This window comes from Oxyura jamaicensis, chromosome 24 (assembly GCF_011077185.1).
Source record: "Oxyura jamaicensis isolate SHBP4307 breed ruddy duck chromosome 24, BPBGC_Ojam_1.0, whole genome shotgun sequence".
NCBI classification, from domain to species: Eukaryota; Metazoa; Chordata; class Aves; order Anseriformes; family Anatidae; genus Oxyura; species Oxyura jamaicensis.
This window is the reverse complement of record NC_048916.1, coordinates 7,161,044-7,182,266: the sequence shown is the minus strand read 5'-3', so window position 1 is coordinate 7,182,266 and position 21,223 is coordinate 7,161,044. Positions and strand designations below refer to the sequence as shown.

General features: G+C 48.2%; 1 protein-coding gene across 1 annotated transcript in view; it reads right to left on the bottom strand.

Moving 5' to 3' along the window:
- The window catches only part of ZBTB16 (zinc finger and BTB domain containing 16), a 76,850-nt gene extending 76,626 nt beyond the window's left edge, over positions 1–224 (bottom strand). Inside the window, exon 1 of the mRNA XM_035346019.1 lies at positions 91–224. The gene's annotated coding sequence lies outside the window, so the exon portion shown is untranslated. The remainder of the gene's footprint in view (positions 1–90) is intronic.
- Between the last annotated feature and the right edge of the window lie 20,999 nt (positions 225–21,223).

Here is a 21,223-nt window from a genome sequence, read left to right as displayed (position 1 = left end):
GCCGAGCTCGCAGCGCTGCGCCGCGGGCGGGGGCTGCCCGCCCCCCGACGGCCCCGCGGGGCCACCTCCCCGGCCGGGACCCGCACCCACCCGCGGCCGGCCGCCGGGGAATCCCCGCCTCGGGGCAAACCGCTCGGAACAAAAGCACGCCCGAGGAAGCGGCCCCGCGCCCGCCGCGCCCGAAATCTCCTCCGTTAATAAACTGCGAGCTGTGCAAGCCCGGCCCCTCGGTAGCGAGCGCTAAAGGAGATTAATGCCTGGCTTGAATCGAAGAGGTGGGGACGGCAACAAAAAGACGAGCCGGGGGCTCGGCGCCAGCTTTCGGCTGCGCGCACACCGGGCCAGGGCTCGGTCCGTCCCGGCAGACGCCCGCCCCGAGCGGCCGCTCCCCGTGCCCGAGGCGCGGCACCGCGGGCTGGGCAGCGATTTTCCGCGGCGGGGAGAGGAAAGGAACGGGGCCGAGAAACGGCAGCAGCCCCAGAGCAGCGGCAAAGCACAAGGCTCCGACAGAGCGCGGCCGCGGAGCGCCCCGCACCGACGGCCGCAACCGGGGGAGGACCCCCCGGCCCGGGCCGCCGCGCTCCCGACCGGCAGCGGAGGCAGACCTTCGGCGGGCGGCACCACCCGCGGCACGGCGCAGGGAGCGCGGGGCCCGGTGTTGTCAGCTAAAATAACAAATAAGGACGGTATTAGCACAAAAATACCCTTGGGGTAAAGCAGCACAAATGTAATCTAAGTAGAATGTTATAGGGAAGTGTGTTTATAATTATAATGGGATTTAATGTACTTTGGGACCAGATGATAGCAGTCATTTAACAAGAACAGCCTAATAACAGAGGCTTTACAATGAAAGGAGATGGTGCTCAGGTTATTAGATACATATTATGATGCAACATTCGCAGTACTAAAGGATAAGGCATCAGCTACCCCGACTTTTGGGGGGCTATAACTCTGCCCTTGTAATTGGCAGAAAGCTAAAATTGGGAGTGCAGGCAGCCAGCATGAGTGCAATATGCTTTTTTTCTTTTTTAATTGCTGGGACTACCCGCATTCCCCCCCTCCACTTTTAAATCAAAATGACTGAAAGGGGGAAAAATAGCAAGATGATGTGGTTTCAGGTGTTTGTTTACCCTCCTCTAACTTTTAAAAGGTTTGATTTCAGGACTGAAATTTTGCAGACAGTTAGGGGTATGTTTTTAGTGTAGCTTGCATGAAATTAAGCTGCATGAGTCCCATTAGCAATAATGGAAATCCCACGGCTAAATTCCCAGGCAGCATCCTGAAAATTAACCCCCCAGTCCTTCCAGTGAACTGGTGCATTGCACTTTTTTGTTGCTCTTTTAATATATATAGTAAAAGCTACTGAGTTGTTTAAGAGACTTGTTTCCTACAGCTCCTTTTATCAAAAGGTGCTGGACTGTCGACCCTCAGAGTGCAAATCCTGCACTTCACTACCACGGAGGTGCACCGTAGGTAGCGGCATACCTCAGTCCCTCTCAGGCTTCACACCGTGCTGCACTGCTTGCTGTGGTGGCTCCTAGAGACCAGAGGGAGACCCGAGCCCCCTGTTGGACCATGGGCTCAAAGAACTGAACCGCAGATGCCCTCCCGCCTTGGGGGAGCCTGCAGTTCAAGGCACAGTGAATAACCCAACCAAATTCCCAGCAGTCGTATGTATTATTATGATTATAATTTTTTTTTTGCCACCTGCATTGCAATAGCACACATCTAGGCACTACACAAGCATTGCAAAAGAGATTAGCTTCTTTCCAAAAAGCTTGTATTTGCCAAACCTGGGCCTGAAACCAGGAGCTAAACAGAAGCTTGGCCCCTGTGGGGACTGAGTTTACCATCCCCTCGCAGCTTCATCCCCAGTGCCTGGGAAAAACTCTCCTTTAAACCCATTGTGGTGTTACAGGCATTGTGCTGGTGTCTTTGGAGACCTTCATGGAAAGTAGAGCCTTTGAATTTGAAGGCTGTTTTGCTTTTAGAGATGAAAGGCGAAGCAACACGCAAGAGCTAGTTAGACAACTCTCACCAGAACATCTTTCTACAAATGACATTTGTCAGCCAAAAACAAATCAACTCCCTTCACGTGGGGATTTCTTTCCTCACCCACTTCTCTTGCAGAATGGACCGAATTAAAAGTATATGCTGAAAACCCCAAGTCCTCCCCAAACCGCAGTGCAGGTCTCTCTTCCCACCACTTCAGTCAAGGCACGCTGAGTCTGTTGGCACACAGGATGCTACTGAAATGTGACTTGCTCTGTTCACCTGGGCTGTTTCAGTGACAAGATGAGCCAGGCAGCTGCACTCATACTTTTTGTGCAAATTGTCCAGCTCCAGTAACAGCTTCAGTCTACGTGCTATGATCTGTTCACATGGCAAGGGCAGACTCACGCCCTGCTCCATCACCCCCACACCTGTTGTCCAAATGCTTTGTGGCCAGGGTTGTACTTTTCTACTGCCCTTCCACACACACCTGTGTATGTGCACACAAAGCAACCATCTGCACCTTACAGGGCAAGTACAACACTTTTTTTTAATTATTATTATTTGTTCCACAAGCTTTTTGCAATGCAGTGACTCAGAGCATCTTTGAGAATCCCTGCAGAAACAGCTTTTTCCCTCTGAAAGCTCCCACATTGGGGGGATTTATGCTGTTTCCTTCCACACTCTTACAGTTCTCCACACACCTGTGCTCACAGAGAAGGTAAAGCCCTTGCTAGGAAGGAGACAGAGCGATCATATAATGCATAAGCCCAGAAAAAGCCCAAAAGTCTTGTTCATGACCTTAAACAGCACCAAATTTTCTCTCAGCAATGGCCCCCACACACTGCATAGAAGAAATACTATAAAAAAATCAAAACCAAAAAAACACACCATGAAACCCTCATAATATGATCTTCACTAAAGCACCTGTGACCCCCTTATATCAAGTGGCTGAATCCAGAAAAGGACAGGACTGATTTGGATGCATTCGCAGATCAAACAGAAGCAGCAGAAGTAACCACTTGCCTTCATGTCCCGGGCCCTGGAGGACAGAAGGAAAGCCCTCACCCAGGCTGGTGGGGCAGAGCTGCAGCCTCCAGGCAGGCTGCAAGCCCAGCACCCAGCAGGCAGCTGTGGAGCCACAGGCACCACGAGCAGGAGCTGCCCCAGCAGCTGTGTGGGACAGGGGCAGGAACAAGGCAGAGCAGCACCTGCAGCCTCCTCCCACCCCCAGGAACACGGCTCAGAAAGCCCCAGCCTTTGGGGTTGCTTCCAGCACCCCAGCATGGGACCCCAGCATAGGAGTTAATCACCCGTCACTCCCCCCCAGGATGTTCCATTTCACTCCCATCTCTCCCCATCAGTTTCCAATTTATTTACTTTTCTAAACTTAATCCTCACCTTGTAGTGTAACATGTTTATTAGAAAGGAACCAGCACGTTAAATGAAGCCAAGCTGGGTTCTTGTGTTAAATAGCAGTCACGCCCAAGTGGCTCTCCATGTGCCATTACTCCAAGTGATTGAGGCAATTTCTTCCTCTGCCATGAGTTTAAGTTGTAAATCTCTCAACCAGATATGGAGGCAATGATGTGCTGCCTATTGTGATTATTATTAACCTCTAGCATTAAACTCATGAGACTTCCATGATTTCTGTGGAAGGTCTTCACATGAATGGACCATGTAGAATACCTATATCCCCCCCAGGAAACCTAGGAACCATGTCAGAACAACTTTCAGTCTCAAGCCACTCATTTATAAAGGATGGAGAGACACAAACATTCACTTTACCCACAAGAATAGCTTAGTGAGGGTTGGCAGGCACACAGAAAGAAAAGCCCCACAAACCAAAGATAGGGCAAATCAATGGCCTGCAGGTATTTCAAGGGATAGGGGCAAAGAAAGCTTCAGGCTGCTCCAGGACTCAGCAAGGCATGTGGAGATGGAGAAGAGAAAGCAACTGTCCTGTGACACAAAAATCTTCTGTTAGAAGTCTCCGAAATTACAATAAAAAGGGAAAATCCTCGTTCAGGATGTTCAGCTCTCAAAAAGGCAGAGGCAGAAGGACCCCCCTTCAGCTGGCTCCACTCCATCACCCCCCAAAACCCACTCTCAGCCAGTCTCTTTTCCTCTAACCCCACATAAATGCCCTTTGCAGTCACGCGCGCTCCCCTGGTAATGCCACACAGACCTGTTATCTCCAACTTTACACCCCAGAGATAGATGCAGTGAAATGGCTCCTACTTCTCCACCTTGATGGGCCCTAATGCCCTTTAACACAACTTAGCTGAACTTCTGCAACTCCGCTCAGCTTTGAGTGCCCCCATGCAAGCCAGCGGCACTGTCTGCCTGCCTCACCTCTCCCATGTCCTTGGAGAACCGACCCGTGCACGCCTGGGTTGCATGCGGGGTGAGGAGACAGTAACTTTCCTAACCTGGAACCAGTTTATTTTCCTATGAATAGTTTTGTTTCCCATATCTTTTGGTGTGTTTGGAGGGTTTTCCAGTCTCACTGTTGTGAAGTTGAGTTATGAAACACTGGAGCAAGGATTTTAATCATTGCTCAGCATTTTGGGGGCAGGGTGGTGTATGTGTGTGTGTGGGGGGGATTTGCAAAATATGAGCTGTTTTAACATGACTTTTGCTGCCACTTAAAAACTGATTTTGGTATTACTCCAGACTTCGAGGGAAGCTTACAGCATCCAAGCTCTTGTGTACACACACGAGACTGGTGTCTGCTGGAGTGCTGCAAGAATTTTGTCAGGCACATTAGCTTTGCTCTGAGATGGGGTATAGTGTGCTGCTCTACTTTTGCATATGAGACAAGCTGACAGCTTATGAAAAGATGATTAAATGTGTTAGACTATTTTAAAAAAAATACACAAAGCTGTTTGTGAGGAGGAGGGAAGAAAACTGCCGAGGGCCCCTGGAAGGCTGCTCAGCGTGCAGCCACGGCACGTTAAGCTTCCTGTGAAATCCATTGATTAGCACAAGTATCCATCTGAGCTGTTCAGATATCGGACCCGAGTGCATTGTGGCTGCATGGGGGAGTGGAGGAATCGTGAACAGTCCCTTTATTGTGCCATCGCTCGCAGCACAAAGGGAACCTGAGAGTCACTGAGAGGATGCAGCTGGTTTGGGGGCTCCGGCGTGGTGCGAGGGGACGCAGCTCTGCCTGCTGCTGCAGTCGGAAGGGCTTCGCGCTTTTGGGGAGTTATCTGCGTTACGATCAACATCAAAATAAATTGGTGCGGGAGCACAACTGTAACCAAGCCTAAGAGATTTGTAGGAGCTCTCCTATTGTTCCAGGAAAAGTGAATATTTAAGGTCTGGTAACTCACACAGAGCTAAAGAGAGGAGCATGAGCTGTCATGGGGCCAGCACACAGCCACGGCTCAGAAACCCTGCTCCATCCTTCTCCTGCCTTTCTCCTTAAACTGGCTGGCACTGAGCTCCATAAGGGATATAATTGGGCAAACACTTAAGTACATGAAAAATGCACAGCGGCAAATATAAGGATAACTGTGTCACCTACTTGGTGGCTGCAGTACCCTGGTGTGTAACTTTACACACCCGAGCGGCTCCGCAGGACTGAATGGGGCTGTTGCACATGTGCATTTGTGTGCGACCGGGAGCACGGCAGACGGAGGCTCCAGGAGTTACTGGGGCTCCCAGCCTGACCAGTGCTCAGTTTCTTCTGTTCTCTCAAGCTGGGCTCCTTTAAGGAGCATCACAGCAAGCAACAAGCAGGGGATAGTAAAACCCTTATGGCTCAGGCTCGCCGTGACATTTCTGTTCGTAAACACCTTCCTGAGTCAGAACTGAAGTCATCCAAACACCACGGCTCCTATCACCACGCTTGTGCTGCAGAGGGGTGCTGGGAGGGACAGGATCGATGCTGTTAGAGCAAGGGAGTGGGTTAGGTTCCCCTCTGGATTTTTGCAGGATGGCTTTTGAGATACAAAATATCAATGAAAGGAAAAGCAGCTGCCATTTGCCCCTTGTAGGCTTTTGCATTTACACAAGCATTTCCTCAGCTCGCAGATTTCCATTGCGTCCCTCTATTCCTCCCCCTTTGTCCAGGTTATATATACTGTGAAGCCTGTAAGACAATAGGGCTAATTAGTGGCTTATGGCCCTAAGCCTGCAAATACTGTGAGGATCATTGTGAGTTGTGACTCAGGACGGTGGCAGTCCAGGCCAGCCTTCCCACATTCCTCCACTAAATCCCCGACACAAAAGGGAATTTATCCACAGTGACTCAGCGAAGGAGCACAAACTTTATAGCGCTGCAAAACAGGCAGCCGGGCTTTGAACTGTTGTGTTTATATATTCCCCCCCATCAACGCACAGCCTAGTTAGTAATTAAATAAAATGTCTCCCTCTAGCAGGCTATGACCTAATCATTTGTACAGTACCTATTTTTAGCATTACCCTTTGTATGTGAGATAGCTCAGGCCAGAAGCAGCAACTTTTGAAGTCTTAATAAGTGGAGGGGGGGGAGGACGGTGTCTTTGTTTAATTTACTGTGTAATTATTTTTCCTCTTCTCCCCTTCTCTTAACCTAAAATATTTGACATCTTGCATGGGACAAGAAGGAAGATGTGACAGGGCCTTAAATGTCAGCCCTAACTGTATGGTGCTGAGGAGACCATACGCCTGCTTGGTAAAGTTCATCCTGGAAAAAAACACTTAAATACTTCTGGGTTGGCTTGCTCTGGCCTTAGAAATATTTGGTGGTCTAACAAGATGAATTTCCAACTTTTCCTCCATCTCCCTAACCTCACTGTGACTTCTGTTCCTCCTCAGAATTAATTCAGTACCAGGAAAGAATAGTTCCACAGCATAAAGACATTGTCAGTGCTGGTTTGTGCCCCAGAAACAGGGCATAGAATCAGACCGTCGGACAGGAGCTCCCAGCCCCTTAAGGGGATGCTCGTTCTCTGTACAGATTGTGAGCAGGCTTGGATACTAACAAGGATTTCAGGCTAGTTACATATCTATTGCACAGTTCCTGAGCACAAGATTAACATACTATTAACATTACTTAAACCACTCACTGCATGTGAGCTGTACAATTTTCAAGAGCCTCCAGCTTAGGAGTTTAGATCCCACTTTCTAAACTCACTCAGAAATGTAAGTAGCATTGGTCATCCTATGGAAAGCAGTGAGTGCATGACATTGGGATACTTTAAGGTTGTTTGCTCAGTTTCATGCTGTACGGAGCAAGCCAAATATCAAATCCCAGTCACCGTGTGAACACCTTTACCCCTAATTTCATCTTTCCTCTCTGGCAAGGGCAAAGCTCCATATCCCATTTCCAGCTGCATGAGTCATCTGTTCCCCTTTCCAAAGAGAAATGTGCCTGTGCGCGCACGCCAGCGTGTGCACAGAGAATGCATTACCGTTTTTGACAGTGCAAACAAAAGCCCACACTTGTGGAAGCCTTTCTTCCCCCCTTCCTTTTCTTACCATATCTGTGTGCTAAAGATTCACACAAAATGCCTACACAGCTGGGGAAACTTCTGTCAAAGGGGCTCCTCCTTGTTTTCTTTCTTGTATCAGGAGAAATCGAGTGGTTGAATGGTTGAATCACACACACACACAGATCTTGTTTCTAAAATGCTTCTGAAATGTTTCTAAGACATTCTAGCTGCATAATGAAGGTATTTTAATCTCAAATGAAATTCCTGTTCATTTATTCAGTCACTCCTAATACCCCTCCATAAACTATACAACTTCAGGTCTTATAAATAAGGCTGAATAGAGTCTGAAGCCAAATGTTACAGTCTAGGTTCAAGGTTAGATATTAACTGATTTTATTTTCTTAATAATTGCCAGGAGATGCAATAAATGCTTGGTATCTTATCTAGTCAGAAATTCCTAAGTGACTGAAGCCTCAGATAACGTTAGTATATCAAGACAGTTTGCAAATGACCCTTTTTAAGAGATCTTTATGGATCCTCTGTGAAGGCTAGGAGAAGCATGCACGATCCCAGACAGTCACAACGCACTTGTCCCGCAGCTGAGCACCGAGCCGCGTGCTTTGGAGCCAGGCTGAAGGTGCTGCAGTGCCCTTGGACATCACAGCATTCATGCGGGAGGAAGGCTGGCATGGTCTACGCTCCACCAAAACACATTCCCTGCTGGAAGGGCTTGATCAGCCTCTGAAGAATGGAAGTAAACAGTGTTGCAAAGCTCCTCCTGGATAAGAGCTATCTTCTGGGGCCAGAGGTTCAAAAGCTTTTCTGCAAGCAGCAAAGGATGCAGATAGGTCAGGATAGAAAGGCACGCAACCCAGGCAGCTGATGCCGCTGTCACCGGGCGTGTGAGCACCCCCAGACTCCTCTAAAGGCACAAAGGATCTCTTGAAGTCCAGCTGCTGCTTCTTACCAACAAGCAGCTCCACTACCGCTTCTGGTGCATCAGATACTTTAGGGAAGACACCAACTCCCCCACAAATTGACCAGAATATCAGTTGTCTTCCAACTGAAAAAAGTTCATTGTCAGTGTTGGTATTGCCAGTCTCACTACAGAAATAAACGCTGCATCACTGCTGAGTCCTTGCTGTGCAGAGGGATTGACTGGGCAGGCAGGGAACACCCTCCTGATTTCCCCAGGTACCAGCTGGGACACGGGAAGGTGGCCCCTCGCTGGGGTACCAGCCCCAGGGACCTTTAAAAGGACACATTATTGAAACAGCTCCTTTAGGGTATTGGGATTATTCTCCCCCCCCCCCCACTAACTTTCATGAAAAAAGTAATCACCTCTAAGATGGGTGAAATGGAATAAAGAAGAAATTTGAAAAGCCTAAAACCAGGTAGTTCACCATGAGTAATGCTGTGCCTGAAAGCTTTTCTCAGCACTAACATCACTTTTTGTTCCTAAGTTTTCCCTGCCTTCAAAAGGCAATACTACCACCCTACTAAGCCTACCACAAGGTCTGCAGGACCTGCACCCTTAGCAAACCAGCCAACCACATTTTTTCCATCCCAGTAAGAACGTTACTCATGATGAATGTTTCCAAATTGCACGTGGATCACGAGCAGGGCGTGCAGAGCATGCTCTGAGGCTCTCTGCTCCCAGGCTGCTGCGGTTACTGGTGTGGTTAACCCGAGCCAAGGCCAGCAGGGGCTGGCCAGAGCCCGGCCGTAAGGCACCAGCACAGTGGGAACAAAAGGTGCTCAGTGGCAGAAAGGTTTGCAGCCTCTGAAAAGGGGTACTGAGGGTTGTATAATGGGAATTTTAAAATGGCCAGCTGACAGAGAGACTCAGGGTGCAGAGAGCTTAACCCTGGATACAGATCAGATGTCAGAGGCAAAGGAATAGCTCAAAGCTTTGGAAACTGGATACAGAAAAAGTTTCACCCCCTCTCCCCATCCAGCTCATCAGTTAACACTACACAGTCCCAATCCTCCGCTACACAGAGACAGGTACTACTGCAGCCCACACCTCAAAAGATTAAGCTGCTGCATCACAGAGGTTCCTACATCTTGTGGAGGTGAAGGGAAGACTCCGGGATTTAAAAACCACTTAGCTTGGATGCACAACTCCTGGGACACTGCTAGCGAGGGTGGGATGAGCTCCCCTCTGCCTTGGTGCGGAGCCTCTGTGCAGGTGACAGTTTGTGCCACCTCACACGCGGACGTGATGGATGTGGGACAGCAAAGTCTTGGCACAGCTTTCCCATCTTTTGGCCACTTCCAGAAATGAGGCAGAGCCTCAGCTTCAAAGGACTCCTACAAACATGGCTAAGCTTGTTACAGTTTATTTCATATATATATATATATATATATATATATATATATATATATTTTACACAAGGCTTTCAATTTTACATTGCTGAAAATCCTAACAGTAAAAGAAAAGCTGCTCAGAGGCTGGTTTACCAAACCTGTTTTTCAGATCCATGTTCTGATGTAAAAGAAGTTAACTGATCTACTGATGAGCCACTCAGTGGAAAAGAAAAAAAAAAAAGGATAAAATACCTTAACCTTGAGTCCCATCACTGCTACCATACACATTTGTCTGTCCCACCCTGACATCCCCTGCTCACTCAGTGCAGTTTTTCAGGTCAGAAACATCTGACTCCTTTCTCTCATGAACCATAAGTACTCCGGATCCCAAGTGCCCATGGTGCTCAGCTCCAAGGCTCTGTCTTCGTTTGCTTATCCCCTGGCCAAGCACTTTGATCCAGGACCTGGCTTCGCACTGCACTGCATGCCACAGGCTGCAGTAAAACATGCAGAACTGCTGGGCCCCCTAAAAAAATGGCTTTAATTCAGACATGAAGAGGCGCTACATTAACCATCAGGTGAAATACTTCACCAGCATCACTCAAGAGTTCAGACAAGGTGATCACAAATAGTCCTTTCTTGCTTTAAAGCCTGTAAATTTTACAGTAATTTTGCATCCCTTCCTGAGGCATTTCAGGGGCTCTTCCAGAGCGGCCTCTCAGCTCAGCCACGGACAGAGCCCAGCGCTGGGCTGAGTTTCTCATTTCTGCTGCTGCTCATGGGAAATGTTCTTGCTCTGTAAGTCAGAAGTATTTTCGAAATGGTCACCACCACCACATGCTCTGGGTGCTGCTCTGCCCGGAGCAGGCGGTGCGGTGGGGCTGGTGCTGGCTGCTCTCAGCCTCAGCACTGCCTGGTGGCCCCCAGGGGCTCTGTCTCCACTGATGGGATGGTGCCAGGTGGGCTACAGAGGCTGTCACAGAGGCTGTAGTGGGACCAGAAAGCCTGATTTAATGTGTTGTCATTCCCACTCTTGATTAATTTGCATTTTATCAGAATTAGCCTGTTAAATGCCTTCCTCCTGAGGGGACCCGGTCACTGAACAGGGATGGAAAGGTGTGTTTTTCCTTCTTGTTTGCCACACCATGCCCAAGTGAGAAAACCTAAGGCTGTGACCTGAAACGTTGTCCCTGTTTCCTAATCCTGCTGGAAATAGGAACCAAACGTGAGTAGTACAGTAAGGCTCCTATCCTGAGATGCATGCAGGCTGATCTTCTCTAAAGACCAGTGAACAACACAACACTTACTCTTCCCAGGGTGAGAACACCTAGCTTCGTATTCCACTATTGACTTACTCTTTTCTACTGGTATAAGTTCACCCCTTACAGGTCATTTTGCAGTGTAAAAAAAAAAAAAAAATCAGTGTTATGTGAACATGCCAGCATCTGAAGTGCCTTGATGCAGTGCCCAGAACTGTTCTTGCAGGGATGAAGTTTGGTTTGTAATAAATGCCAGATCTCAATAATCAATCCCAGCCCCCCAAAATTACAGAAACCACTTAAAGACATTTATTTCCACAAAGCTAACACCATCAAAAAATCCCCACCAAGACATGTAAGAAGCTAGTGCCATCAAGAAACAAGACATGTAAGATTAAGCATATTTATATCAAACTGCAATAAATTATGCTCTTCTTCCAGGTCCCTGGCTATGTATAAGCCAAGAAATCACCCACATCTCCAAAATGTTGAAAGCTACAGGATGAGAAGAGGATGAACAACAAGGGAACAACAGATTGCAAAGTCAGGCTCTTCCAGGATAACCTCTTCTCCTCCATCCGCAACAATTCAGCTTTTGCCTAGAACTGACAAGTTACCCATTGCCTCATCCAAATGGGGAAAAGCTGCCATGGATCTCCAGAAAAAGCAGAAGAATGAGGCAGGCCTTTGCCAAGAAGCACCGAACTCCAGGATGCATCTAGACATCACCCAGCCTGCAGCAGCCAGGGACTGCGTGGGTCCTCTTCCGTCGTTTCTCCCCAAAATGTTCATGCTCAGAAGAATGAGAGAAGTGGGGGAAGGAAAGGGGATGAGTGAGAGCACTGCCTACTGCAAATATTGACATAACCATTATGGGCATGTATAAAACTCCCATTTGTGTTATGTGAGCGTTATATTCTTTGAATACTTCTGTCTCGAGGAATTCTTTATTTTGCTATAGAAGAAAAATGTTTTCATATTCTCTCCTGCCGTTCAGACCTGCAACCCAGTGAGCCCTTTTGCCCTTGAGAGCCATAACATTATTTGTTAACATTTTTATGATGCCAAATGGTCTGTGCTAGAACGGGTGCCATTCTTTAGCTGGGAAACCATATGGCATGCCGAGTAATAAATAAGGTATTGTGATAGTTAATGAACCTAATTGCTAGCAAAGGCTTTAATACAGAGAATGTGCTGCTGAGAATTTAGCACCACATTAGAGATGCAGCAGAGCTCCTCTGACTTCTGAGGCTTAATTTAAGTTCTATATTGCAAACTCCAGAAAATAATTCCAAACCCTCCTGCTGGAAAAGCAACCTGCTGGTAGACTGTGATTATACTGAATTACTAAAATCGCAATCAATTTTATACACTCAGTTAACCCTTGCTAGGGAACTCTCCTCTCGATTTGATAGGAAGCCACTTAAAGATGTATTGGAGCCAAATGACTGTAAGCATTATGGTCATCATCATAACCGTTTCTCTCCCTGGCGTCTCCCTCTTCAGGGACCACCCCCTTTTAAAGCCTCTCCAGGTTCCAGCCGAGCTGACTGCTGGCAAAGCAGGGAGTAAAAGCTCTGATTATGAACGGTCACTGCTGTATTACGCCATGACCAACTTATTAACAGCTGCCATCAAATCATGGCAACCAGACGTGGCACAAAGCACAGACGTTGCATCTGCCTCGCAGCTTACAGGCTCCTGTGAGATGCTCACAAACTTTGCAAGAGCAGCACAAACTTTCAGAGGCTGTTTTACCTTTTCTGGTTTCTTCAGCCCTGGAAAAGGGAAGAGGTCTTCTGTGTAAAACAAAACAAAGCACAGGAATTGCTACAGATTACATTTTGACACAAGACCTTCCAGCCCACAAAACCTTTAGATGACTGCCACACCTGCAGAGGAGAATTTGCTCTTGCCAAACTGCTGCCCTTGCATCTCAGTGACTACATCTACAGTCACTATCACTGCAGTCGTGCATGGGTGCTTTGTAAAGAAGCAATCTGAGGATTGCTTCAGGACACATCCAGGACTCCAAATATTCTCTGTTAAGCTGATGCAAAGTACACCAAACTCCACGCAAAAATAGATATAATGGTTTATGAAATGCTGTTTTGGAAGAGCTGCAGTCCTCCCATTGAGGACAGGGACCTGCTCACACATGGGGAATGGATGTCACACATTCATGGCAACACACAGTGTTTGCTGCAGGTCTCTGCTGCGTGCTGCCTGCCCTTCCTGCTTCAGTGTATCAAACCCCTAGCAAAACAACACTAGTGCTCCCTAGCAAAAAGGCAGGGAAGGTAAATCAGTCCAAGTCTCATGCTCGCTAGCAAATACGTGGAGAAGGTAAATCAGTTCTGCACTGACCCCAGACACAGCACTGAAGTACTGCTAGTGCTTGCTGAGTGGAACCACCGAGCACAAAGCAATCTCAGAGGTAACGGGAGGTTTCCCACTGAGGCTGCCTCGCTCCATCCCTCTGCATCAGCCTCACCGCTCCCCCAGAGCAGTTGCCACTTCCAGACCCTTTCAGGCACGTGCCCTGCCTCGCAGCACCACGTCCCACTGCACTGCCAGGCACGGTGCGCTGGGTGCCAGGCTGACTGCTGCCCATTTTGCTCCGTGGTGATCAGAGGCTGATGCTCACACTTTCCTGAAAGCCCCAGAGACCAAGGCAGAGGTCTCACAGGCACCACCGACACCTCGCATGGACAGGCTCGCTCAGAGCTTCAGGACCTGCAGAGAGAAGCCCAAAGGCTTATTTGTTTGCATTTGTACCCCAGGCTTTGGGCAAGTGACACAGATTCAGCGTGTGCTGATTGTGCAGGGCATTACAGCAGAGGCAGAAGGTGGCTGGGGCCAGTGCCCGACAGTAGCATCAAATGAGGAAAGTGCCAAGATAAAGAGTCACATAGTGTGGATTTAATACTGTACATAAATACACTTTACAATCTCAGAAAAGCTCTGTGCTAAGAGGAAACCATTGGAATATTTTATAGTGATGCAGATCGAGTGAAAAGACTGTGAATAAATAAAAGGGAAGATAATTATTTGATGGAGTTCTCTTAGGATATGCCACAGCAGGGAATACTTACCGAGAATACATATTACTAGAGAGACACAGCTATTCAAGCATCAAACTAACCTATAAATTGTCACAGGAGAAAATTGGAGGAGAGGAATGGATGGGGTTTTGGGCACTGCTCTCATTATTAACATCGGGTTCCGCTTTCTACCTTCCTCATCGCAATTCCCTGTGCCCAAGGAGTCACAGTCCCTGAAAAAAGGAAGACTGCATCTAATAACTGTCTTTTAGAAATTATGGCCAAACCACTACAGTAAAAAGATGGTGTCATTTCTCTCTCTGCCATCTGCATGGGATCATCTGGCCAGGAGCAGCAGCCTGCTCCCAGGAAGTTTCAAGCACACTTGCACAGGGGCAGGTGAGAGGGGCTGGCACGAAGCCCCCCGTGCGCACAGGCAGCGCATCCGTCCTGCTCCCATCTGCACCAGGCACTCCCGCACTGGCTTTCACCTCCTGGCTGGAAGCTGGGAGTACCCTGCCCACGGGACCATTCCCCTCCCTGGTGCTTTGAGGGGAAGCCCACTGCTGTGACAGACATCACAGGAGGATAAGCACATAAGCACCTTCCTATCAGACCCCCAGACGGGGACTGGTTTCCACCTCCTGCCCATCCAGGTCTCCAGGGCTGTGCAGGTCTCTCCCTTGTGCTGCATTTCTCATCTTTGCCATCAAGCTGAAAACAAGCTCCAGCCACAGCCTTTCCTGTAACGCACAGCTTTCCTTTGTGCACAGCTCTCCTCACTACCGAGCCTTCTGACCCAAAATCTCAGAAGCGCTTCCCAAAGACCACATTGGTTGCACTTCACAGCAACGCTTAGAGTCCTCGTCCCCATTTTGGAGGCTCTGGCAGGGATTTCTCTGGAGCCAGAGTGCTTCCTAGAGGCAGAGCTGGAAAGAGCCCGGAGTCCCCCTTTCCAGCGGCACGCGCCAGTGAGCCGCCGGGCTTCCCTCAGTGCCATTTATAGGCTCAGATCTACGAGTTAATAATTAATGTAAGCAGCCAAGTGACTTTACTCACCGATATTCTTAATGGCCACTTGCAGCTTTAAATAAGCCACAAAATCTTGATAGTAAAATGAAGAAATTGCAACCAGTTGCAATACATATTGTACATTAACCTATCGGTTACCCAGCCATTGATCCAGAGCGGCTCCAGAACCACGCCAGGGACACAGCACTGCTTTGTTACGGAGCCGACCGGTCCCGCCATAAAGGTTTGGGATAATCACAGGCGGGCCCGTAATTAATAAAACGGCCATTCCCCTTTCCACACTCTGAATTGAACCCTTGTTGTGGCATGTGGACCCCAAACTTTCCTCATACACGTGCATTTATTTTCCTTGGAAACAGCAAGATTTAAAACCCCAGTTCTTGTCAGGGGGAGACCTGACATTGCCTGGAGTACAACTGTGGCCATGAAATTTCTAAGCAAGTTTAATGAATGTAACAGTAACACAGCAGGTGTTCATTAACCTTTCCCCTCCCAGACAAGTCACAAGTTGAAAATATAATCCCTATAGTATTGCTACTATGGGAAAATCCTAACTGGATGTCAAAAATACAATATTACTTCTCCAAAGGCTAACTCAGGAATCCTATAAAAACGGCACGTACAAAATCAAAACCATGCAGATAGAGAGCCTGTAGGTATCAACAGTTTTTTCTTTTATGGCTTATTTAATAAGTGCTGTTCCTGTATTTCCCCCTACTCCAGTACTCTGGCAGTCCTGGTCCTTCCCACAGCACTGCTTTCACCCACACCTTCCCACCCTTCTGGCCCTCAGTTCTGGGTGGAACAAATCCACTCCTGAGGGTGTGCGAAGTGCACCTGTGAAAAACCTGCCGGCACAAAGACCACGTTCACGGGCTGGTTTAGGAGCAGGTTCTGCACCACTTATGCAGAGCTGTGTGGGTTTACACCACGTATGGGGCTGATGCCTTTTGCTCTGAACATCTGCAGTCTCTTCAGGAGCTGAGAAAACCTTTGGCTCTTTAACGGAGAAGGTACAAGAGACACCCTGCACTGCTAACAGGTAGTCTGGTGCAATTAGCAGAGGTGCTCATTATTTTAAGCAAGACTTGCCACTGCTTCAAAAATGCCAAGCAAGAGAAAAGCCAATGCAGAATGCAGGATACCTTTAAGGCTATCTCAGACAATAAAATCAAAGGCAGTCTGCTTGTGACAGGTCTCCTTCCCTCTCTGCCTGTCAGAAGGGAGTTGCTCACTCACCTGCACCCAGAATAGGGCTTTGCATCCACTGCCATCACTAATTTATTTCCCGTGAATCCACGTGAATTGGTGGGACCCCAGAGATTCACGCAGCCCACCTGTTCGTGCTGTCTGCATCCCCACTGCCAGCTCTGACATTTGGAGGCTTGGTAGCAGATATCAGCACTGGCAAATGGTGCCATAAACCATCCAACAACGCAGGAGCTGCCAGCCCCCGGGCTGTGGGCAGGGAGCATCACGCCCAGCACGCGCCTTCTTTCCCCACTTCTTTTCCCCACAGACAAGCCCAGGAAAGCAGGTTTTAACAACACAGGTGTGGGGATTCCCCAGGGGGTGGGTGATTGCGAGGTGCCTGGGCTTCGGGGACTCACAGTGGGTACCTTACTGCCTGCTCCGCTGGTGCACAGAAATCCCACAACACAGGTTTAATTCTTCTGGTGGAGGTCATGCTTAGGAGACTGTTAGTCCATTCACTCTAAATGCACAATATTTTAATTGCTGGCACTCTGGACATACAGCTCTAAATGCTTTTTGTGAAACAATACGTATTTTGTTAAAAGGGGACAGAAGAAGCATTTTTAAAACCACTAACACAGTGATGTGATGAAATTACTGTGTAGCATGCAGGGGTGTGAAAGCTGCATTAAATACCTCACACCTTTCTGAATCCTTTGTGTCACAACAGCACTGAAAACAAACCTGCAGCGGGGACTGGTATCCTCTGCTCCTCCTCCTAGACCCACAAAGGTGTGGGCTCTGTGCACCGACTCCACTTCCTAGATGCGCAAGCAGAACCACTGATGGAGTCCACATCAGACCTTTGTCCACAGGAAACTCAAATTTATTACTTCTACCTCTTTATTTGGCCCTCACATCATGAGAGCTGAGAGCAATCAGATGCATTCCTAATCAAGTGAAAATAGAGATTTTAGAAAATTGTCAACAATTCATATTAAAAAGGAAACTTTCCAGCTAAAGGAAGCTATTGAGTAAGAGCAGCTACACAGCTAAACTCTGCCAAATGCAGCTGCTGTTGCCCTGTTGACTTCAGGGCTGATTTGTACCCACCAGGGATTTGGCCCTAAGAATGTATATTTTAAAAAATGGTTCTGCATCTGCAGGCATCAGCCCCACAAAGAACAGTTTATTCACATGCATCCCCCAGCTATCTAGTCAGAGGTTAATGCCACCACTAGTAACAAGCATTTCTTTGCTCTGCTGCCAGCAAAAAGGAAGCAATATGTGAATACACTCAACAGCTCTTGACAACTCACGTTTCTGACTGCTGCACCAAAGCTTGCAGCTTTGTCTGGAGCTCTGACTGCTGTGCAGATCTGTATTGACTTATTGTGTTGTGAGGGAGTCAAGGATGAATCCTGATAAACAAAGCAAGAGGGCATGTTAAAACTCCTAGAGACTGTGTCACGTAACAGCACGTCAAAGGGCAGTTGTACAACTAATTCTGGCTTATTGAGGAAACTGATAAATATTTTTCTCCAGCTCAATGCACAGGGGTTGATTGAATAATGCCAAGGCTCAAGATGATGCAATGAGACAGGGTTTGCAAGGAAGCGTGGTTTCATGAGCCATGCCGGTGGGGCAGAGCACTTGCTTTCCCTTTGTAGTTGTGAAGAATGATGTGAGCACCTTTGGAGTTCAGATGTGCCTTTATTTTCTGCTTTCTGCTGCACGAGGCCCTGAGGCAACCACGCGATTCTGAGGGCTTTCACCCCCCTCTGCTAAGGGGTAAACCCTAGATCCTGAACTCAGAGACAATGCTGATGCAGACAGCTGTGCCACTGCAGGTGAGGAGAGAGCAGGACTGCAGCAGGGAAGCAGCAGGGTTTGCAGGGCACAGCTGGAGCCAGCACACTCATTTCTGTGCTCCAAGTCTCAACAGACTCCATGCCCAAGTCTGGGCAGCCCAAAGCAACCCCAGCACTGAGACCCAGCTCCTCCAGCTCACCACCAAGCTTACTGCGCTCACCATCCAATTCTAAATCACATCAGTCTCCCAGCACTAGATGAATTTGCTGGCTGGGGCATTAATAACCCAGCCAAGCAACCTACTGCTGCCACAGCTCTCAGAGCTCTGCACCACTGGGCCAAGCAAAGGCTGAGGTTTGATATGAATCATGTTGGGATTTCTAGGCAAAGTCCCATTAATGAAACCGCTCAGAGCCATTGCAGTTCTTAGTCAAGTACTGTAGAGATGATAGCCTTATTTATGAGTAAGATATATCTGCAGAGGGAGCAATAAACCGCAAAGCAAAGTATGAAGGTTTGCAGCAAATGTAGTAAAGTTTTATACTCCTGAAAACTAGGAATAAAAGATATAACCATTTAAAACAAAGTGGAGAGAAAGGGTTTCCACAGGACTGTAAAACACTCCTACAATAGTTAATTGCTAGTTTCTTGTTACAGCACAGAGAAACTTAAACCAGGAAAAGAACTGCTTAAATCTCCATCAGTGAGTAAGAGAAACGAGAGCAAGAGGAAAAAAGAAGCACATGTGGAAGGAGAGCTTTTTGTTTCAGGACCCGCTGTGCCACACGGAGCACGAGGCACCTTTGGTCCCTGCACACCCACAGTGCCACCAGCCCCAGCTGCTCCCAGCTCCAAGCAAGCACCTCGGGGAAGACCCCAGGCGTGGTCCCAGCAACATGCACACTCAGCCCATTTAGCAAGAGCATAATTTAGCTAAGAGCATATCAATGTGCATGCAGCAGAACACCAGCCAGATCCCTGCACTTGCTTGGCAGCAGGAGACTCATCGCAGTCCCACCGAGACCCACAGCAAGGAGGAGCAGCTCCCAGGCTGCTGCCCACCTCCAGCCCCAGGAACGAGTGGGTCAGGGCTGCACTGCCCCTTCTCCCAGCACAGAGCTTCCAGATATTAAGTATAAAACAATATAAATCTAGATCAGTTGCCCATGAGTTTCCTAAAGCTAGATAAAAGAACACCCAAACTTCTCAAAAACTTGCTCAAAACTTCTCCATCGAAATTTTTAAAATGCAGTATTTTTGACTAAGTAAAAAGATAGACACGGGAGGAAAAAAATGTTGAAAAGCCAACAACATGCTTCCAACCAACTCTATCAAAACAATTGCTACTTCAGAGGATGCCTCTACAGAATATTTGGGTCACTAGCATATTATCTACCCAGACCTCTTGGTCTGCTGCCAGGAGAACTACCCAGGAACTTCTGCCTGGGGAAGTTTTACAGTGCTCAAGAGAGAAAGCTGCAGCATTTGCACAAACCCCCTGCGTGAAAGTTACATTCCAAGAGCTGCTTTGAAGTCGTATCTCAGAAAATAAATATATTTTATCATTTAAGAGCATGATTGCCTCTATTTTTTTTCAAATAACCCTTTTTCAACAAAAGGGTAGTTGCTTCCCTTCTCTAAGAATATCTGAAACTAAAAACGTTTGCTTTTCAGACACATTCTTTATGCATTTTCCTGCAGATATAAAGGAGAGCATCTAATCTCAGTCTGCTTAAAAGCACATAGAATACAGAAAAGAGCACTTTTGTTTCCGTTCTCCAACTCAATGCACCCGACCCTTCTCCTGGCACTCATCTGGCACTCCTGGGTACCCTTGCCCAGCTCATTGCCTTGGGGCACCGCGTCTCCCTGGGGCCCAGCAGCACTGGCTGCAGGCATCAGCCACTTTTCATCTACACATCCCTCTGAGCAGGGAGCAGGAGCTCAACAGCAGGCACTACTGCACATCACTTCAGCACTGGTAGACCTTGCGTACACTTCTGCATCCCCACAAACATCGACTTCCTTATTACTACCCAGCTGTAAGCCCATGCTGAAGGCAGATTCCCTGTGAGCAAGGTGTGACTTGTGCCCAGAAGAAGACCCTTCCCTCTGACCTGCAGCCAGCCGCACCCTGCTGCTGGATGAAGGACCGCAGTCCCACACAGGGACAAATCACACTAAAACCCAGCTCTGTGACACACAACGCTTCACCTACCTGTCTTCCAAGGGCGAGAATCGATCAGAACAGCAGAAGTTGCATTGCAGGTGTACCGCAGCAGGTTGGTGAGCACAGGGTGCTGCTGACTGTGGGGTCGCAGAGCCTGGACCAGCCCCAGCAGCTCAAACCCAGACCCCACGTAGAGCCTGGGGCTGAGCCTGCACCCCACAAGCCAAACACAAGCTAGCATAGTTTCAAACACTCTCACACATCACCACAGGCTTGTCTCAAAGCAACAGGCTCCAGGCACAGCCCAAATCACCAAAGCCCTAAAACACAGCACACACCAAGGGCAGCAGAAGCCTCCTGCACGCCCTTTATAACCTCCCTGGCTGCAGCTGGTGCTGCTTAGCCAGGTGGTGAGATGGGTGCAGGTGCTCCTCATCATGCTGATGGGAGCAGGACAAGGCACAGAGCTGTCCTATCAGGCCTCCACTCTTCTCCTCCCACCACATTTCTGCAGGAACTTTTTTTTTTTTTCTCCCTTTAGTGGCAGATTTTGTGCATTATCCAGTAAAGTAACCAGAGAAACACATTCCACTTACCACAGCGTAAATATCGAAATGCTGTTTATATCAATCAGAGAAGCACTTAGGTAGAGATGACAATGGAGCCCACAGAGCCATAATCACATACTTTGATTGAACTAAAAGTACTGGGGAAAATGGAAATCAGATGTCTAGTACTGAGATTTCAATAGAGGCGGAAAACTGGGGAGGCAGAGACGCGCAGGGAGGCTGCTCCAGGCAGGGGGGCACACAGGGAAGGGCCCTGCAGCAGCAGCAGCGGCAGGAGGCACTTTTCTCAGGGGCACAGGCTGAAGCATCACTGCATTTTCATTTTCAATATTAGCTTTGCTGTTGGCATCTCCCCTTTGCTGAGAGTTTCCCCTTTGCAGCCTAGCATGCATGCCGGGGGGGGGGGGGGGGGGGGGGG